Below are 17,482 nucleotides of genomic sequence, written 5' to 3'. Positions count from 1 at the left end.
ACACTAGTTCATATAGTATACTAGTTCATATAGTACACTAGTTCATATAGTACACTAGCTCATATTGTACACTAGTTCATATAATAAACTAGTTAATATAGTACACTAGTTCATGTAGTACACCAGTTTATATAGTACACTAGTTCATATAGTACACTAGTTCATATAATACACAAGTTCATATAGTTCATTAGTTCATATAATACACTAGTTCACATAGTACACTAGTTGATATAGTACTCATATAGCATAGTTGTTCATCTAGTGCACTAGTTCATATAGTACACCAGTTCACTAGTTCATATAGTACACTAGTTTATATAGTACACATTTCATATAGTATACTAGTTCATATAGTACACTAGTTCATATAGTACACTAACTAGCTCACATTGTACCCTAGTTCATATAATACACTAGTTAATATAGTACACTAGTTCATGTAGTACACCAGTTTATATAGTACACTAGTTCATATAGTACACAAGTTCATACAGTTCATTAGTTCATATAATACACTTTTTCATATAGTACACTAGTTCATATAGTATAGTAGATCATGTAGTACACTAGTTCATATAGTACACTAGTTCATGTAGTACAGTAGTTCATATAATACACTAGTTCATATAGCACACTAGTTCATATAGTACACTAGTTCATATAGTACACTAGTTCGTATAATACACTAGTTCATATAGTACACTAGTTCATATAGTACTCATATAGTATAGTAGTTCATGTAGTACACTAATTCATATAGTACACTAGTTCATGTTGTACAGTAGTTCATATAATACACTAGTTCATATAGTACACTAGTTCATATAGTACACTAGTTCATATAGTACTCATATAGTATAGTAGTTCATATAGTACACTAGTTCATATAGTACACTAGTTCATGTAGTACAGTAGTTCCTATAATACACTAGTTCATATAGTACATTAGTTCATATAATACACTAGTTCACATAGTGCACTCGTTCATATAGTACTCATATAGTATTGTAGTTCATATAGTACAAAAGTTCATATAGTACTCATATAGTACACTAGTTCATTTAGTACACTAGTTCATATAGTACACTAGTTCATATAGTACACTAGTTCATATAGTACTCATATAGTATAGTAGTTCATATAGTACACTAGTTCATATAGTACACTAGTTCATGTAGTACAGTAGTTCATATAATACACTAGTTCATATAGTACTCATATAGTACACTAGTTCATTTAGTACACTAGTTCATATAGTACACTAGTTCATATAGTACACTAGTTCATATAGTACTCATATAGTATAGTAGTTCATATAGTACACTAGTTCATATAGTACACTAGTTCATGTAGTACAGTAGTTCATATAATACACTAGTTCATATAGTACATTAGTTCATATAATACACAAGTTCATATAGTACACTAGTTTATATAGTACTCATATAGTATTGTAGTTCATGTAGTACAGTAGTTCATATAATACACTAGTTCATATAGTACATTAGTTCATATAATACACTAGTTCATATAGTACACTAGTTCATTTAGTACTCATATAGTATTGTAGTTCATGTAGTACAGTAGTTCATATAATACACTAGTTCATATAGTAGACGAGTTCATATAGAACACTAGTTCATATAGTACTCATATAGTACGGGTGTTCATATAGTACATGTATAGTACAGTCGTTCATATAGTACAGCAGTTCATTTAGTGCAGTAGCTTAGATGGTAATGTAGTTCATATAGTATACTAATTCATATAGTACACTAGTTCAAATAGTACACTAATTCATGTAATACACAAGTTCATATAGTACACTAATTCATAGAGTACACTAATTCATAGAGTACACTAGTTCATATAGTACTCATATAGTATAGTAGTTCATATAGTACTCATAGAGTATAGTAGTCATATAGTACAGTAGTTCATATAATACTCACATAATACATTAGTTCATATAGTACACTAGTTTATATAGTACTCATATAGTTCAAGTGTTCATTCAGTACTCATATAGAACAGTAGGTCATATAGTACAGGTGTTCATATAGTACTTATATAGTACAGGTGTTCATATAGTACTTATATAGTACAGGTGTTCATATAGTACTTATATAGTACAGGTGTTCATATAGTACTTATATAGTACAGTAGTTCTTATAGTACAGCAGTTCATTTTATATAGTACTGTCATTCATATAGTACTCATATGGTACAGTAGTTCATAAAGTTCACATATAAGACAGTAGCTCATATAGTACTGTTGTTCATATCATACAGCAGTTCATATTTTACACAAGTTCTTAGAGTACAGTAGTTCATATAGTACATGAGTTCATACAGTACAGTAGCTCATATAGTACATATTCTAGTTAATAGAGTACAATACGTCATGTAGTACTCATGTAGTAAAGTAGGTCATATAGTAGTCATATTGTACAGTAGCTCATATAGTACATAAGGTCATACAGTACAGTAGTTCATATAGTACTCATATAGTACAGTGCATATAGTACTGTTCATATAGTACAATAGCTCATAAAGTACTCATATAGTACAGTTCATGTAGTACAGTAGCTCATACAGTACTCATACAGTACAGTAGCTCATACAGTACTTATACAGTACAGTAGGTCATATAGTACAGTATGTCATATAGTACTCATAAATTACAGTAGCTCATATAATACACTAGTTAATTTAATACACTAGTTCATATAGTACTCATATAGTACAGTAGTTCATATTGTACTCATATCATATCAAATCAAATCAAATTTTATTTGTCACATACACATGGTTAGCAGATGTTAATGCGAGTGTAGCAAAATGCTTGTGCTTCTAGTTCCGACAATGCAGTAATAACCAACAAGTAATCTAACTAACAATTCCTAAACTACTGTCTTATACACAGTGTAAGGGGATAAAGAATATGTACATAAGGATATATGAATGAGTGATGGTACAGAGCAGCATAGGCAAGATACAGTAGATGGTATCGAGTACAGTATATACATATGAGATGAGTATGTAAACAAAGTGGCATAGTTAAAGTGGCTAGTGATACATGTATTAAATAAGGATGGAGTCGATGATATAGAGTACAGTATATACGTATGCATATGAGATGAATAATGTAGGGTAAGTAACATTATATAAGGTAGCATTGTTTAAAGTGACTAGTGATATATTTACATAATTTCCCATCAATTCCCATTATTAAAGTGTCTGGAGTTGAGTCAGTGTCAGTGTGTTGGCAGCAGCCACTCAATGTTAGTGGTGGCTGTTTAACAGTCTGATGGCCTTGAGACAGAAGCTGTTTTTCAGTCTCTCGGTCCCAGCTTTGATGCACCTGTACTGACCTCGCCTTCTGGATGATAGCGGGGTGAACAGGCAGTGGCTCGGGTGGTTGATGTCCTTGATAATCTTTATGGCCTTCCTGTAACATCGGGTGGTGTAGGTGTCCTGGAGGGCAGGTAGTTTGCCCCCGGTGATGCGTTGTGCAGACCTCACTACCCTCTGGAGAGCCTTGCGGTTGAGGGCGGAGCAGTTGCCGTACCAGGCGGTGATACAGCCCGCCAGCATGCTCTCGATTGTGCATCTGTAGAAGTTTGTGAGTGCTTTTGGTGACAAGCCGAATTTCTTCAGCCTCCTGAGGTTGAAGAGGCGCTGCTGCGCCTTCTTCACGATGCTGTCTGTGTGAGTGGACCAATTCAGTTTGTCTGTGATGTGTATGCCAAGGAACTTAAAACTTGCTACTCTCTCCACTACTGTTCCATCGATGTGGATAGGGGGGTGTTCCCTCTGCTGTTTCCTGAAGTCCACAATCATCTCCTTAGTTTTGTTGACGTTGAGTGTGAGGTTATTTTCCTGACACCACACTCCAAGGGCCCTCACCTCCTCCCTGTAGGCCGTCTCGTCGTTGTTGGTAATCAAGCCTACCACTGTTGTGTCATCTTGATGATTGAGTTGGAGGCGTGCGTGGCACGCAGTCGTGGGTGAACAGGGAGTACAGGAGAGGGCTCAGAACGCACCCTTGCGGGGCCCCAGTGTTGAGGATCAGCGGGGAGGAGATGTTGTTACCTACCCTCACCACCTGGGGACGGCCTGTCAGGAAGTCCAGTACCCAGTTGCACAGGGCGGGGTCGAGACCCAGGGTCTCGAGCTTGATGACGAGCTTGGAGGGTACTATGGTGTTGAATGCCGAGCTGTAGTCGATGAACAGCATTCTCACATAGGTATTCCTCTTGTCCAGATGGGTTAGGGCAGTGTGCAGTGTGGTTGAGATTGCATCGTCTGTGGACCTATTTGGGCGGTAAGCAAATTGGAGTGGGTCTAGGGTGTCAGGTAGGGTGGAGGTGATATGGTCCTTGACTAGTCTCTCAAAGCACTTCATGATGACTGAAGTGAGTGCTACGAGGCGGTAGTCGTTTAGCTCAGTTACCTTAGCTTTCTTGGAAACAGGAACAATGGTAGCCCTCTTGAAGCATGTGGGAACAGCAGACTGGTATAGGGATTGATTGAATATGTCCGTAAACACACCAGCCAGCTGGTCTGCGCATGCTCTGAGGGCGCGGCTGGGGATGCCGTCTGGGCCTGCAGCCTTGCGAGGGTTAACACGTTTAAATGTTTTACTCACCTCAGCTGCAGTGAAGGAGAGTCGCATGTTTCCGTTGCAGGCAGTGTCAGTGGCACTGTATTGTCCTCAAAGCGGGCAAAAAAGTTATTTAGTCTGTCTGGGAGCAAGACATCCTGGTCCGTGACTGGGCTGGTTTTCTTCCTGTAGTCCGTGATTGACTGTAGACCCTGCCACATGCCTCTTGTGTCTCAGATGTTGAATTGAGATTCTACTTTGTCTCTGTACTGACGATTAGCTTGTTTGATAGCCTTGCGGAGGGAATAGCTGCACTGTTTGTACTCGGTCATGTTACCAGACATATAGTACACTAGTTCATATAGAACGGTATTTCATATATTACTCATATAGTACACTAGTTCATATAGTACAGTAGTCCATATGGTACTCAAATAGTATAGTAGTTCATATAGTGCAGTAGCTCATATAGTACTCATATAGTACAGTAGGTCATAAAGTACTCATATGGTACAGAAGGTCACATAGTACTCATATAGTACAGTAGATCAGATAGTACTCATATAGTACAGTAGTTCATATACTACTCATATAGTACAGTAGTTCATATAGTACAGTAGTTCATATAGTACTCAAATAGTACAGTAGTTCATATAGTGCAGTAGCTCATATAGTACAGTAGGTCATAAAGTACTCATATGGTACAGAAGGTCACATAGTACTCATATAGTACAGTCTCTAATATTGTACTCATATAGTACAGTAGATCAGATAGTACAGTAGGTGATATAGTACTCATATAGAACAGTAGTTCATATAGTACTCATATAGTACACTAGTTCATATAGAACGTTAGATCATATATTACTCATATAGTACACCTGTTCATATAGTACAGTAGTTCAAATAGTACACTAGTTCATATAGAACAGTAGTTCAGACAGTACTCATATAATACGCTAGTTCATATAGTACACTAGTTCATATAGTACAGTAGCTCATATAGTACAGTAGGTAATATAACACACTAGTTCTTATAGTACACTAGTTCATGTGGTACTCATATAGTACAGTAGTTCATGTAGGACAGTTGCTCATAAAGTACTCATATAGTACACTAGCTCATATAGTACAGTAGGTCATATATTACAGTGGTTAATATAGTACTTGTATAGTAAAGTAGGTCATATAGTAATCATATAGTACAGGAGGTCATATAGAACTCATATAGTAAAGCAGCTCATATAGTACTCCTATAGTACAGGTGTTCATATAGTACACTAGCTCATATTGCTCATATAGTATGCATATAGTACACTAGTTCATTTAGAATGTTAGTTCATATATTACTCATAAAGTACACTAGTTCATATAGTACAGTAGTTAATATAGTACAGTCATTCATATAGTACAGAAGTTCATATTGTACAGAAGGTCATAATAGTCACACAGTAAAATAGATCATGTAGTACTCATAAAGTACAGTAGCTCATACAGTACTCATATAGTACATTAGGTCACATAGTACAGTAGTTCATATAGTACTCATATAGTACCATATGTCATAGAGTACAAATATAGTACAGTATGTCACATAGTACAGTAGTTCATATAGTACAGTAGTTCATATAGTACAGTAGGTGATATAGTACTCATATAGAACAGTAGTTCATATAGGACTCATATAGTACACTAGTTCATATAGAACGGTAGATCATATATTACTCATATAGTACACCTGTTCATATCGTACAGCAGTTCATATTTTACACAAGTTCATACAGTACAGTAGTTCATATGGTACAGTAGCTCATATAGTACAGTAGCTCATATAGTACAGTAGTTCATATAGTACAGTAGTTAATGTGGTACTCATATAGTACAGTAGCTCATATAGTACAGTAGCTCATATAGTACAGTAGCTCATATAGTACTCATATAGTACACTAGTTCATGTGGTACTCATATAGTACAGTAGTTCATGTAGTACAGTAGCTCATATAGTACAGTAGTTCATATAGTACAGTAGTTCATATAGTACAGTAGGTCATGTAGTACAGTAGCTCATATAGTACACTAGTTAATGTGGTACTCATATAGTACACTAGTTCATGTGGTACTCATATAGTACAGTAGTTCATGTAGTACAGTAGCTCATATAGTACTCATATAGTACACTAGTTCATGTGGTACTCATATAGTACAGTAGTTCATGTAGTACAGTCGCTCATATAGTAAAGTAGGTCTATTTGGCCCATTTATCCTCAGGTTAAATGTCCTTCTTCCTCTCCAAACAGAGTATATGAATACTCCTCTCCAAACAGAGTGTATGAATACTCCTCTCCAAACAGAGTGTATGAATACTCCTCTCCAAACAGAGTGTATGAATACTCCTCTCCAAACAGAGTGTATGAATACTCCTCTCCAAACAGAGTGTATGAATTCTCCTCTCCAAACAGAGTGTATGAATTCTCCTCTCCAAACAGAGTGTATGAATACTCCTCTCCAAACAGAGTGTATGAATACTCCTCTCCAAACAGAGTGTATGAATTCTCCTCTCCAAACAGAGTGTATGAATACTCCTCTCCAAACAGAGTGTATGAATACTCCTCTCCAAACAGAGTGTATGAATACTCCTCTCCAAACAGAGTGTATGAATTCTCCTCTCCAAACAGTGTATATGAATACTCCTCTCCAAACAGAGTGTATGAATTCTCCTCTCCAAACAGAGTGTATGAATACTCCTCTCCAAACAGAGTGTATGAATACTCCTCTCCAAACAGAGTGTATGAATACTCCTCTCCAAACAGAGTGTATGAATACTCCTCTCCAAACAGAGTGTATGAATACTCCTCTCCAAACAGAGTGTATGAATACTCCTCTCCAAACAGAGTGTATGAATACTCCTCCCCAAACAGAGTGTATGAATACTCCTCTCCAAACAGAGTGTATGAATACTCCTCTCCAAACAGAGTGTATGAATACTCCTCTCCAAACAGAGTGTATGAATACTCCTCTCCAAACAGAGTGTATGAATACTCCTCCCCAAACAGAGTGTATGAATACTCCTCTCCAAACAGAGTGTATGAATACTCCTCTCCAAATATTCCACTGGATTTATTTAGGCCTTTGTTCACGCGAACACACAACTCTTTACTTTCTAAGAACCAAAATAAAAAAGCTTTTCTTGATGACACGTTCGCTTGTGTGTGTGTGTGTGTGTGTGTGTGTGTGTGTGTGTGTGTGTGTGTGTGTGTGTGTGTGTGTGTGTGTGTGTGTGTGTGTGTGTGTGTGCCTGTGCCTGTGCCTGTGCCTGTGTGTGTGTGTGTGTGTCCGCTATCCCTTGTATCCTGTCATCTTGCACATCAAATGCCAGCCTCTCGTTTCACTTCTCTTCACCTAAATGCTGAGTTGAGTTGAGGTCAAAAGCCAAGCGCTAGGCCTGTTCTAGGCCTCCCACGATGCACGTACTGCTGCCGCAGTGTGTGTGTGTGTGTGTCAAATCAATTACAAGTTGATTTGTCACATACATATGCTTGTGTTACTTGCTTCAACACAGAGCGTGAGAGCAAGACACTAACACAGGCAGGCAGGCAGGCAGGCAGGCAGGCTTACAGACAGACAGACAGACAGACAGACAGACAGACAGACAGACAGACAGACAGACAGACAGACAGACAGACAGACAGACAGACAGACAGACAGACAGACAGAGTGTGTGTGAGTGAGTGAGTGAGTGAGTGAGTGAGTGAGTGAGTGAGTGAGTGAGTGAGTGAGTGAGTGGTGGTGGTGGTGAGTGGTGGTGGTGGTGGTGGTGGTGGTGGTGAGTGAGTGAGTGAGTGTGTGTGTGTGTGTGTGTGTGTGTGTGTGTGTGTGTTTGTGTGCGTGTGTGTGTGTCCTCCAAGACATCAGCTTTCCCCTAAAGCTGACGGCATCTCTCCATGTGCAACTATTGTACAACTCATTCTGAACGGTTAAAATGGGCCAATCTCCATAGTGAGGAAGCTTCAAAAGGAGATAAAAAGGCAGGATTTTTTGAGTTTAGAGACCGACACCATCTTAACAAGAGAACCCACTCAGTGTCCTCGTTGAACAGCCACGACCTCAAATAGCATCCGTTTTAACTTACTATTCTTTTCACAGCCTCTCTTTCTCCCAATTTAACTCCTGTGACTTTGCTGTTCTCCGATCCAAACAGCCTCTGTTGAAAATGTACAATTCAGAGTACAAAAGAGGAGTGTGAAATATGATGCCATTAGCCAGAGTGATAGATCATTCAGAATGATTGATATGATATGATGTTGTGTTGTCCTTAGGGCTGTTGCAATAACCGTATTTCCGCCACACCGACAGTCATGAGTCACGACTGCAGTCAAATTCCACGTGAGTTAAGGGAATATCGCCCAATGCACTCTGGACACGCTTTGGAAGTACCCAACTCGATCATCAGGTCCTAATGGCCTGGTACTCAGGGCTCTATTGTCCCTCCATCAGGTACTAATGGCCTGGTACTCAGGGCTCTATTGTCCCTCCATCAGGTACTAATGGCCTGGTACTCAGGGCTCTATTGTCCCTCCATCAGTCCTAATGGCCTGGTACTCAGGGCTCTATTGTCCCTCCATCAGGTACTAATGGCCTGGTACTCAGGGCTCTATTGTCCCTCCATCAGTCCTAATGGCCTGGTACTCAGGGCTCTATTGTCCCTCCATCAGGTTCTAATAGCCTGGTACTCAGGGCTCTATTGTCCCTCCATCCGTCCTAATGGCCTGGTACTCAGGGCTCTATTGTCCCTCCATCAGGTACTAATGGCCTGGTATTGATTGGCTTATTTTTAGGCAGTTACGAAACAAGTGTTATTTTCTTCTCAGGAAGGCCAAGTCTGAATATGTCATGTCTGTTACCAATGATAACCTGAATGACCCTAGAATGTTTTGGATGGCTATTTGTCATAGTTGTGTGTATAGGTGGCTGTGAAGTCAGGCGCAGGAGAGTCAAACGGAGGGTTAAATGGAGTCTTTTAATTAATGTCCACGTAACATGCTCCATAACACTAATAAGAATATAAACAAACAATGGTACGAGGACCCGTCGCGCACCTATACAACAAACACAACACTGACAATAAACAATCTCTGACAAAGACATGAGGGGAAACAGAGGCTTACAACAGGTAATGAATCGGATTGAAAACAGGTGTGTGGGAAGACAAGACAAAACCAATGGAAAATTAAAAATGGATCAACGATGGCTAGAAGACCGGTGACGTCGACCGCCGAGCACCGTCCGAACAAGGAGAGGCAACGACCTCGGCAGAAGTCGTGACACTATTAAAACTTAAGTCTATGTCTGGTAACAGTAATGTTAATGAATTACCGTCATGTGTTTTGAAGGACTCTGTTGCTATATATGACAAAACTGAAATGCTGAATTGTTTCAATGAGCACTTTGTTATCATCTGGTAGGCTGTTTGATTCAGTGTCCTCTGTCTCTGTACAACTCTGTGTGGATGAACCAGTGAGAGCTGGTCAAACTTTTAGCTTTTTGCCATTCTCAGTGCAGGTGGTACATAAAGCCCTGAAATCCTTAGATCAGAGAAAGCCTGCAGGTCCTGATCTTTTGGATCCCTGCTTTTTAAATCTGGCAGCTGATTTCATAGCTGAACCACTTACATATCTGTTCAATCTAACCCTGGAATGTAATTAAATTCCAAAGATCTGGAAATTAGCATTTGTCCTACCACTTTTAAAAGGGGGAGATCCAACTATTTTAAATAATTATAGGCCAATCTCAAAGCTGTCACCCCTGGTGAAAATACTTGAAACCCTTGTAAGTGAACAGCTAAAATAGTTTTTATTTAATAACTCTATTTTATCAATTTACCAATTGTGCTTCAGGAAGAAGCATAGCACAATTACAGCAGCCATGAAGGTTTTACATGATTTTACTGAAGCCATTGACAAAAAACAGTACTGTGTCTCACTTTTGATTGATTTCTCTAAGGCTTTTGATACAGTTGATCATGCTATTCTAAGGCAGAGATTGTCGAGTATAGGTCTTTTGGAGCATGCAGTTGCATGGTTTGTTAACTATCTGCATGATAGAACTCAGTGCACTCAATTTGATGGGCTTATGTCTGTTAAATTGTCTGTCTGTAATGGTGTGCCCCAAGGCTCTGTACTTGGTCTTCACTTATTCACTATTTATATAAATGATTTAGACAAAAATGTCCAAAATGCACAACTTCATTTTTATGCTGATGATACTGTTATTTACTGTTGTGCCTCATCTTACAAAAGCTTTCCAGAACATGCAAACTGCTTTTTACACTGTTCAACATATCTTGTGTCAATTGAAGCTTATCCTCAATACTGACAAAACTAAACTAATTTTGTTTTCTAAAGCAAGAAATAGACCTCTGAACCTTTCACCTATGACTACCTGTTAGGGCAAGAAGATTGAGGCTGTAACCTCATATAAATATATTGGAATTTTAATTGCAGACGGCCTCTCTTTTAAATTGCATATTCAACAACTTACAAAAACATTGAAGCTGAAATTGGGATTTTATTTTAGGAATAAGGTTTTTCTTTTGAAGCCAGAAGGAGGCTACTATCAGCTACATTTATGCCTTTACGAGACTATGGGGATATTTTATATATGAATGCTTCCGCTCAGTGTTTGAGATCAATTGACACCCTTTACCATGGCACTTTGAGATTTATTTTAAACTGCAAAACCCTTACGCAACCACTGCACTTTGTATACCAGGGTTGGCTGGCCTTCTCTAGTCACTTGTAGGCTCAGTCACTGGTATACTTTAATTTAAAAAGACATTTGGGGTTACTACCTTTTTATTTGTGCATTTTTATTGTTCAGAAATGTGGTGGTACTCTCTTCGTTCGCAGAACTTTATCCTGCTAACTGTTCCAAATGTCCAAACTGAATTTGGTAAAAGGGCTTTTATGTCCTCTGCACCATCGTCTTGGAACACCTTACAAAATACTTTTAAACTGGAAGAACTTGTCCCGATTGGTGTTTTTAAATCACTGATGAAGGATTTTGAGGCTGATTCAGTGACCTGTCAATGTTTTTAATTTGCTTCAATGGTTTTTACTTGATTACTTGTAGTTTTTCATATTGTCTGTCTGTATTTTTTTTTTTGTAATGACTTGGTGCTGCCTATCTTGGCCAGGGCGCTTTTGAAAATAGATTTTAATCTCAATGAGCTCTTCCTGGTTAAATAAAGGTTAAAATGAAAGAAAAAAAATGGGAAAAAAATAATTTATTGTGACGGTGTATTGTGACGGTGTATTGTGACGGTGCATTGTGACGGTGCATTGTGACGGTGCATTGTGACGGTGCATTGTGACGGTGTATTGTGACGGTGTATTGTGATGGTATATTGTGATGGTGTATTGTGATGGCGTATTGTGATGGTGTATTGTGATGGTGTATTGTGTATTGTGATGGTGTATTGTGATGGTGTATTGTGTATTGTGATGGTGTATTGTGTATTGTGATGGTGTATTGTGACGGTGTATTGTGACGGTGTATTGTGATGGTGTATTGTGGTGTATTGTGACGGTGTATTGTGGTGTTGTAATGTGATGGTGTATTGTGACGGTGTATTGTGATGGTGCAATGTGATGGTGTATTGTGACGGTGTAATGTGATGGTGTATTGTGACAGTGTAATGTGATTGTGTATTGTGACGGTGTATTGTGGTGGTGTATTGTGATGTTGTAATGTGACGGTGTATTGTGACTGTGTATTGTGACGGTGTAATGTGATGGTGTATTGTGACGGTGTATTGTGACTGTGTATTGTGATGGTATATTGTGATGGTGTATTGTGATGGTGTATTGTGACGGTGTAATGTGACGGTGTAATGTGATGGTGTAATGTGACGGTGTAATGTGATGGTGTATATCATTGGTCGGCATCAGCGGCTTGTATGCGTGAAGGTCTGGAGATTCTAAACATGTTTATGTTAATTACCGGGAAATTTCCGTTGAGACCGGCAGTAATTTGCATGACAATGACCGGCTGTAGTTATTTTGTAGTTATTTAGCTAGCTAGCTACCAATTCTTTGTGGTTAGATAGCTCGCTACAAATTATTTGTGGTTAGCTAGCTAGCTACAAATTCCTTGTGGTTAGCTAGCTGGCTTCCAATTCTTTGTGGTTAGCTAGCTAGGTACACATTCATTGTGCTTAGCTAGCTAGCTACATATTCTTTTTGGTTAGCTAGCTAGCTACCAACTCTTTGTCGTTAGCTAGCTAGCTACACATTCTTTGTGGTTAGCTAGCTAGCTAACACTTCTTTGTGCTTAGCTAGCTATCTACCAATTCTTTGTGGTTAGCTAGCTAGCTAACACTTCTTTGTGGTTAGCTAGCTAGCTACAAATTCTTTGTGGTTAGCTCGCTGGCTTCCAATTCGTTGTGGTTAGCTAGCTAGCTACCAATTCTTTGTGGTTAGCTAGCTAACTACGAATTCTTTGTGGTTAGCTAGCTACCAAATCTTTGTGGTAGACAAGATAGCTACCAATTCTTTGTCAGTTGGAGATTCTAGGCAGTTAAACTGAACACAGTATGTATTTATTAACGTATCAAAATAGAATATTATAGTCTGGCAACATATTAAATGTGATTGGGCAAATGTTAATTCCGAAGTCAGAGTACCTTTTCTCTCGCTTCAGCTCAAAACGAGCCGCCATAGTTTTCAATAAATGTTGCATTGATTTTTACGTGGTTTGTTGCATATTACGTCAACAATTGTGGTATTGTATTCCAGTTGAAGGCTATATTGATGTATGCCTCTAAATTTGTACAAACGAAATAGGCATCTGAGAAGTGGCCTCAGAACGGCCCTGCATGCCGGCCTCAGCATTGTAAATAATATTTTTTCTTAAATGACTTGCCTAGAAAGGTTAAATAAAAAAATACAAATATACAAATATACTTTGATTAAGACTCATACTGCAACAGTTCTGTGCTCCAATTTGCATGCTCAGGTTAAAGGCACTTTGCATACATAGAAACAGTGGGTTCAAAGGTTGCATTTCTGGGTGAAGGATACAATAATATGTCATAATAATATCTATATCTAATTCACTATATGGCCACCATTAATTCATGTCAAACCATTAAGTGGTGGAAATTACCTGGTAAGAAGGCTTTCCATCGCCCACACCGTGCCCTTTACGCGGTCAACACTGCACGCACGCACACACACACACACACACACACACACACACTCTAACTTAATCGATCCTCAGACCTCATTTATCCAGGAAGTCTGATGGTTGCCAAGGAATAATGACGTCATTCCTAAAGGTCCAGAGAGTACACGTCCATTAACACACGCTGTTACCTTCCCCCAATAAGAAACCAAAAATCATTACTCAACAGAAAAAAAGGAACTAACAAATAAACCACCAACCAAAACGACACAGATGTGGTTTTAACATGGGGTCCTTTAAAGGCCCACTAAGTACTGGCCAAGCAATTCCAGCTGGGTCTTAAAAGATCCGCAACCATGGAAAACCCACTGGGCCTGGAGCCAGGTCACGCGTTATACAAGTCAGTGTTCGACGTCGGGAGACGACGTGGAAACTGGCCACTAGGGGGCCACAGTGATCTGGGAGAAAGTTGATGTTGACATGGTTGTTTTACACCTAAAACAAGTCTTAACCATTTAAAGTTAATGCCTAAACTGAACCGTAAACACTTAGAAATGTGCAACAACTCACAGACTCTCACAGACTTGAGACTGTGAGAGCTACATGGGACCTGGATCTAGTGGTGAATACTGAGACACCTGGACATGGAGCTAGTGGTGAATACTGAGACACCTGGACATGGAGCTAGTGGTGAATACTGAGACACCTGGACATGGAGCTAGTGGTGAATACTGAGACACCTGGACATGGAGCTAGTGGTGAATACTGAGACACCTGGACATGGAGCTAGTGATGAATACTGATACACCCACTCGACCTGCAGCTAGTGGTGAATACTGAGACACCTGGACATGGATCTAGTGGTGAATACTGAGACACCTGGACATGGAGCTAGTGGTGAATACTGAGACACCTGGACATGGAGCTAGTGGTGAATCCTGAGACACCTGGACATGGAGCTAGTGGTGAATACTGAGACACCTGGACCTGGAACTAGTGGTGAATACTGAGACACCTGGACCTGGAGCTAGTGGTGAATACTGAGACACCTGGACCTGGAGCTAGTGGTGAATACTGAGACACCTGGACCTGGAGCTAGTGGTGAATACTGAGACACCTGGACCTGGAGCTAGTGGTGAATACTGAGACACCTGGACCTGGAGCTAGTGGTGAATCCTGAGACACCTGGACATGCAGCTAGTGGTGAATACTGAGAGACCTGGACATGGATATAGTGGTGAATACTGATACAACCACTGGACATGGATATAGTGGTGAATACTGATACAACCACTGGACATGGATATAGTGGTGAATACTGAGACAACTGGACATGGATCTAGTGGTGAATACTGAGACAACTGGACATGGGGCTAGTGGTGAATACTGAGACAACTGGACATGGATCTAGTGGTGAATACTGAGACAACTGGACCTGGATCTAGTGGTGAATACTGAGACACCAACTGGACATGGATCTAGTGGTGAATACTGAGACACCTGGACATGGAGCTAGTGGTGAATACTGAGACACCTGGACATGGAGCTAGTGGTGAATACTGAGACATCCACTGGACATGGATCTAGTGGTGAATACTGAGACAACTTGGACATGGATCTAGTGGTGAATACTGAGACAACTGGACATGGAGCTAGTGGTGAATACTGAGACATCCACTGGACATGGATCTAGTGGTGAATACTGAATTTGTTCTTAACTGTTATGGCTGCAACCCTTTGTTCTCAATTTCCTCCTGAAGACAAACCCAAATCTAACTGCCTGTAGCTCAGCCTCAGAGGCAAGGATATGCATATTCGTGGTATCATTTGAATGGAAACATTCTGAAGTTTGTGGAAATGTTAATTGAATGTAGGAGAATATAACACAGTAGATCTGTTGGAAGAAAAGAGAAAGAAAGAGCATACCTTTTCTGTCTTTTATTGTTGTAGTATCATCTTTCAGATGTACTAGAATGGCCACACGGTCAGATAGGATAGATAATTTTGATGGATAACACAAGAGGGCATCTGTAGGTGTGCAAAGTTTGAGACTGATAACTTCAGGAATGGGTGAGCTACATGACATTTAGGATGAAGTCACCCAGGTGTCCCACACAAGTTGCCCAAATGTATCCAAGTGGCCGAATTGGTGAAATGACCTATAACTATATACAGCAGTGCAAATAACTATATACAACATATCAAAAAGCAATTCTAACACACACACACACATTTTTTTTTTATATTAGAAAATAAATATATAAAAAAAACAGTACACACCCCTTGGAAGTCCTCGTCATAATATTTTGCAGCCTGTGCCATGTCCCATAGCAGTCTCTTTCTGATGTAAAGCAGAGGCAAACTGAACAAGTGGTGCATTTCATGCGACACAGAACACAACGACACCTCCACGCTGTCCCCTTTTGGCTCTGAGGCACAGTTATGCCTGCAGTAATGAACTGTGGCATATGAACACCACTGGGGGCACAGGTAGAGCGGGCAGCTTGGCACCGGGGCCTCCCAGTCGGAGTCGCTATCACTGTGAAAGAAAACATAAAACAAATATTTGTATTGTATGAGCCTTTTATCATCACATAAAATAAACAGATATGTATTGATTGTATAGAGCAGAGGGAACAGTCACTAAGGTTTTCCATTCAACTCCAGCCATTGTTGTGTATATATATGTATATATATATATATATATACACACACACACCCAAACAAACCAACACACACACACACAAACAAACTACACATTTCATTGCAAAAAAATATATATTTTTATTTTTTATATGTAATATACATATATATTTTTATATTTCATAAGACGGCATTAGCACTTACCCGTCCAGAAGTACGTCCTGTCCTTGCAGAAACAGCTCCTCAGTTCATTTGAATTCGTTAACATCACAACACAAGATTCCTCAAACAAAAAATCTGTCTCACTTTCACTTTTACTTTAAGAGTTTGACTTCACTTTACATGAAGTATTCGCCAGGATATCTTCAATGAAATCTTTGAAACTACAACTTTCCGAAATACAGCTGCGCGTAAAAAGCCTTACATCAACCCCTCTGATCGTCAAGGCGAAAATGGAGTTCCTGCGCGTGCGATTACAACCAAGGAATTGTGGTCCAACCCCAAACCATTACATACTGGCGTTTACCCCAGCTCATTGGCTATCTACCCAGCTAGATTTCAAAAAGATCAGTGGTCATTGGGCAGAAATATAGTCAATCAATGAAGCTTCGCTAAAATTATTGGTGCGTCAGGTAGTCATTTATCGTTGTCTTCAAATCAGCTCACTTCGGTCAATTCTCCCCGCAAAAAAAACAACGTTGTTTGACTGTGTTGCAAACATCCAGAGGAATGCACTGACACCCACCATGACTATATAAACGATTGTTTACATGGGCGAATCACGCTGAATGCTCCGTAAAAAAATGATAGACATGGAATTCAGGGCACAACCAGTTTACAAAATGTTTAGATTTAGGCTATAAAATGGATTTTATCAAAGAAAACGGCACTTCATTTGATCAATGGGATACTCAGGAAGAGAAATAAGAGCAAGATATCAGAATGTAAGTCATAATTTTACCTTCAGATGTGAAAGTCTAAAAACTGTCATGACGGAAAATGTTTCTGTTCTTGATTGCTCTTCTCAAACAAAAGCATGGGATTTGTTCT

The 17,482-nt window shown here is 39.3% G+C and overlaps 1 long non-coding RNA gene across 2 annotated transcripts in view; it reads right to left on the bottom strand.

Moving 5' to 3' along the window:
• Window positions 1-16,866, bottom strand: part of LOC135523364 (uncharacterized) — an 81,674-nt gene extending 64,808 nt beyond the window's left edge. For both annotated transcript variants that reach the window (XR_010452822.1, XR_010452823.1), the window contains exons 1-2: window positions 16,637-16,866; window positions 16,070-16,328 (exon numbers count right to left, since the gene is read on the bottom strand). This is a non-coding gene — a long non-coding RNA (uncharacterized LOC135523364). The remainder of the gene's footprint in view (window positions 1-16,069; window positions 16,329-16,636) is intronic.
• Window positions 16,867-17,482: the final 616 nt, after the last annotated feature.

The sequence above is a fragment of the Oncorhynchus masou genome, chromosome 31 (assembly GCF_036934945.1).
Source record: "Oncorhynchus masou masou isolate Uvic2021 chromosome 31, UVic_Omas_1.1, whole genome shotgun sequence".
Classification (NCBI taxonomy): Eukaryota; Metazoa; Chordata; class Actinopteri; order Salmoniformes; family Salmonidae; genus Oncorhynchus; species Oncorhynchus masou.
The sequence above is the reverse complement of the archived record's forward strand: the minus strand, read 5'-3'. Positions and strand labels throughout refer to the sequence as shown.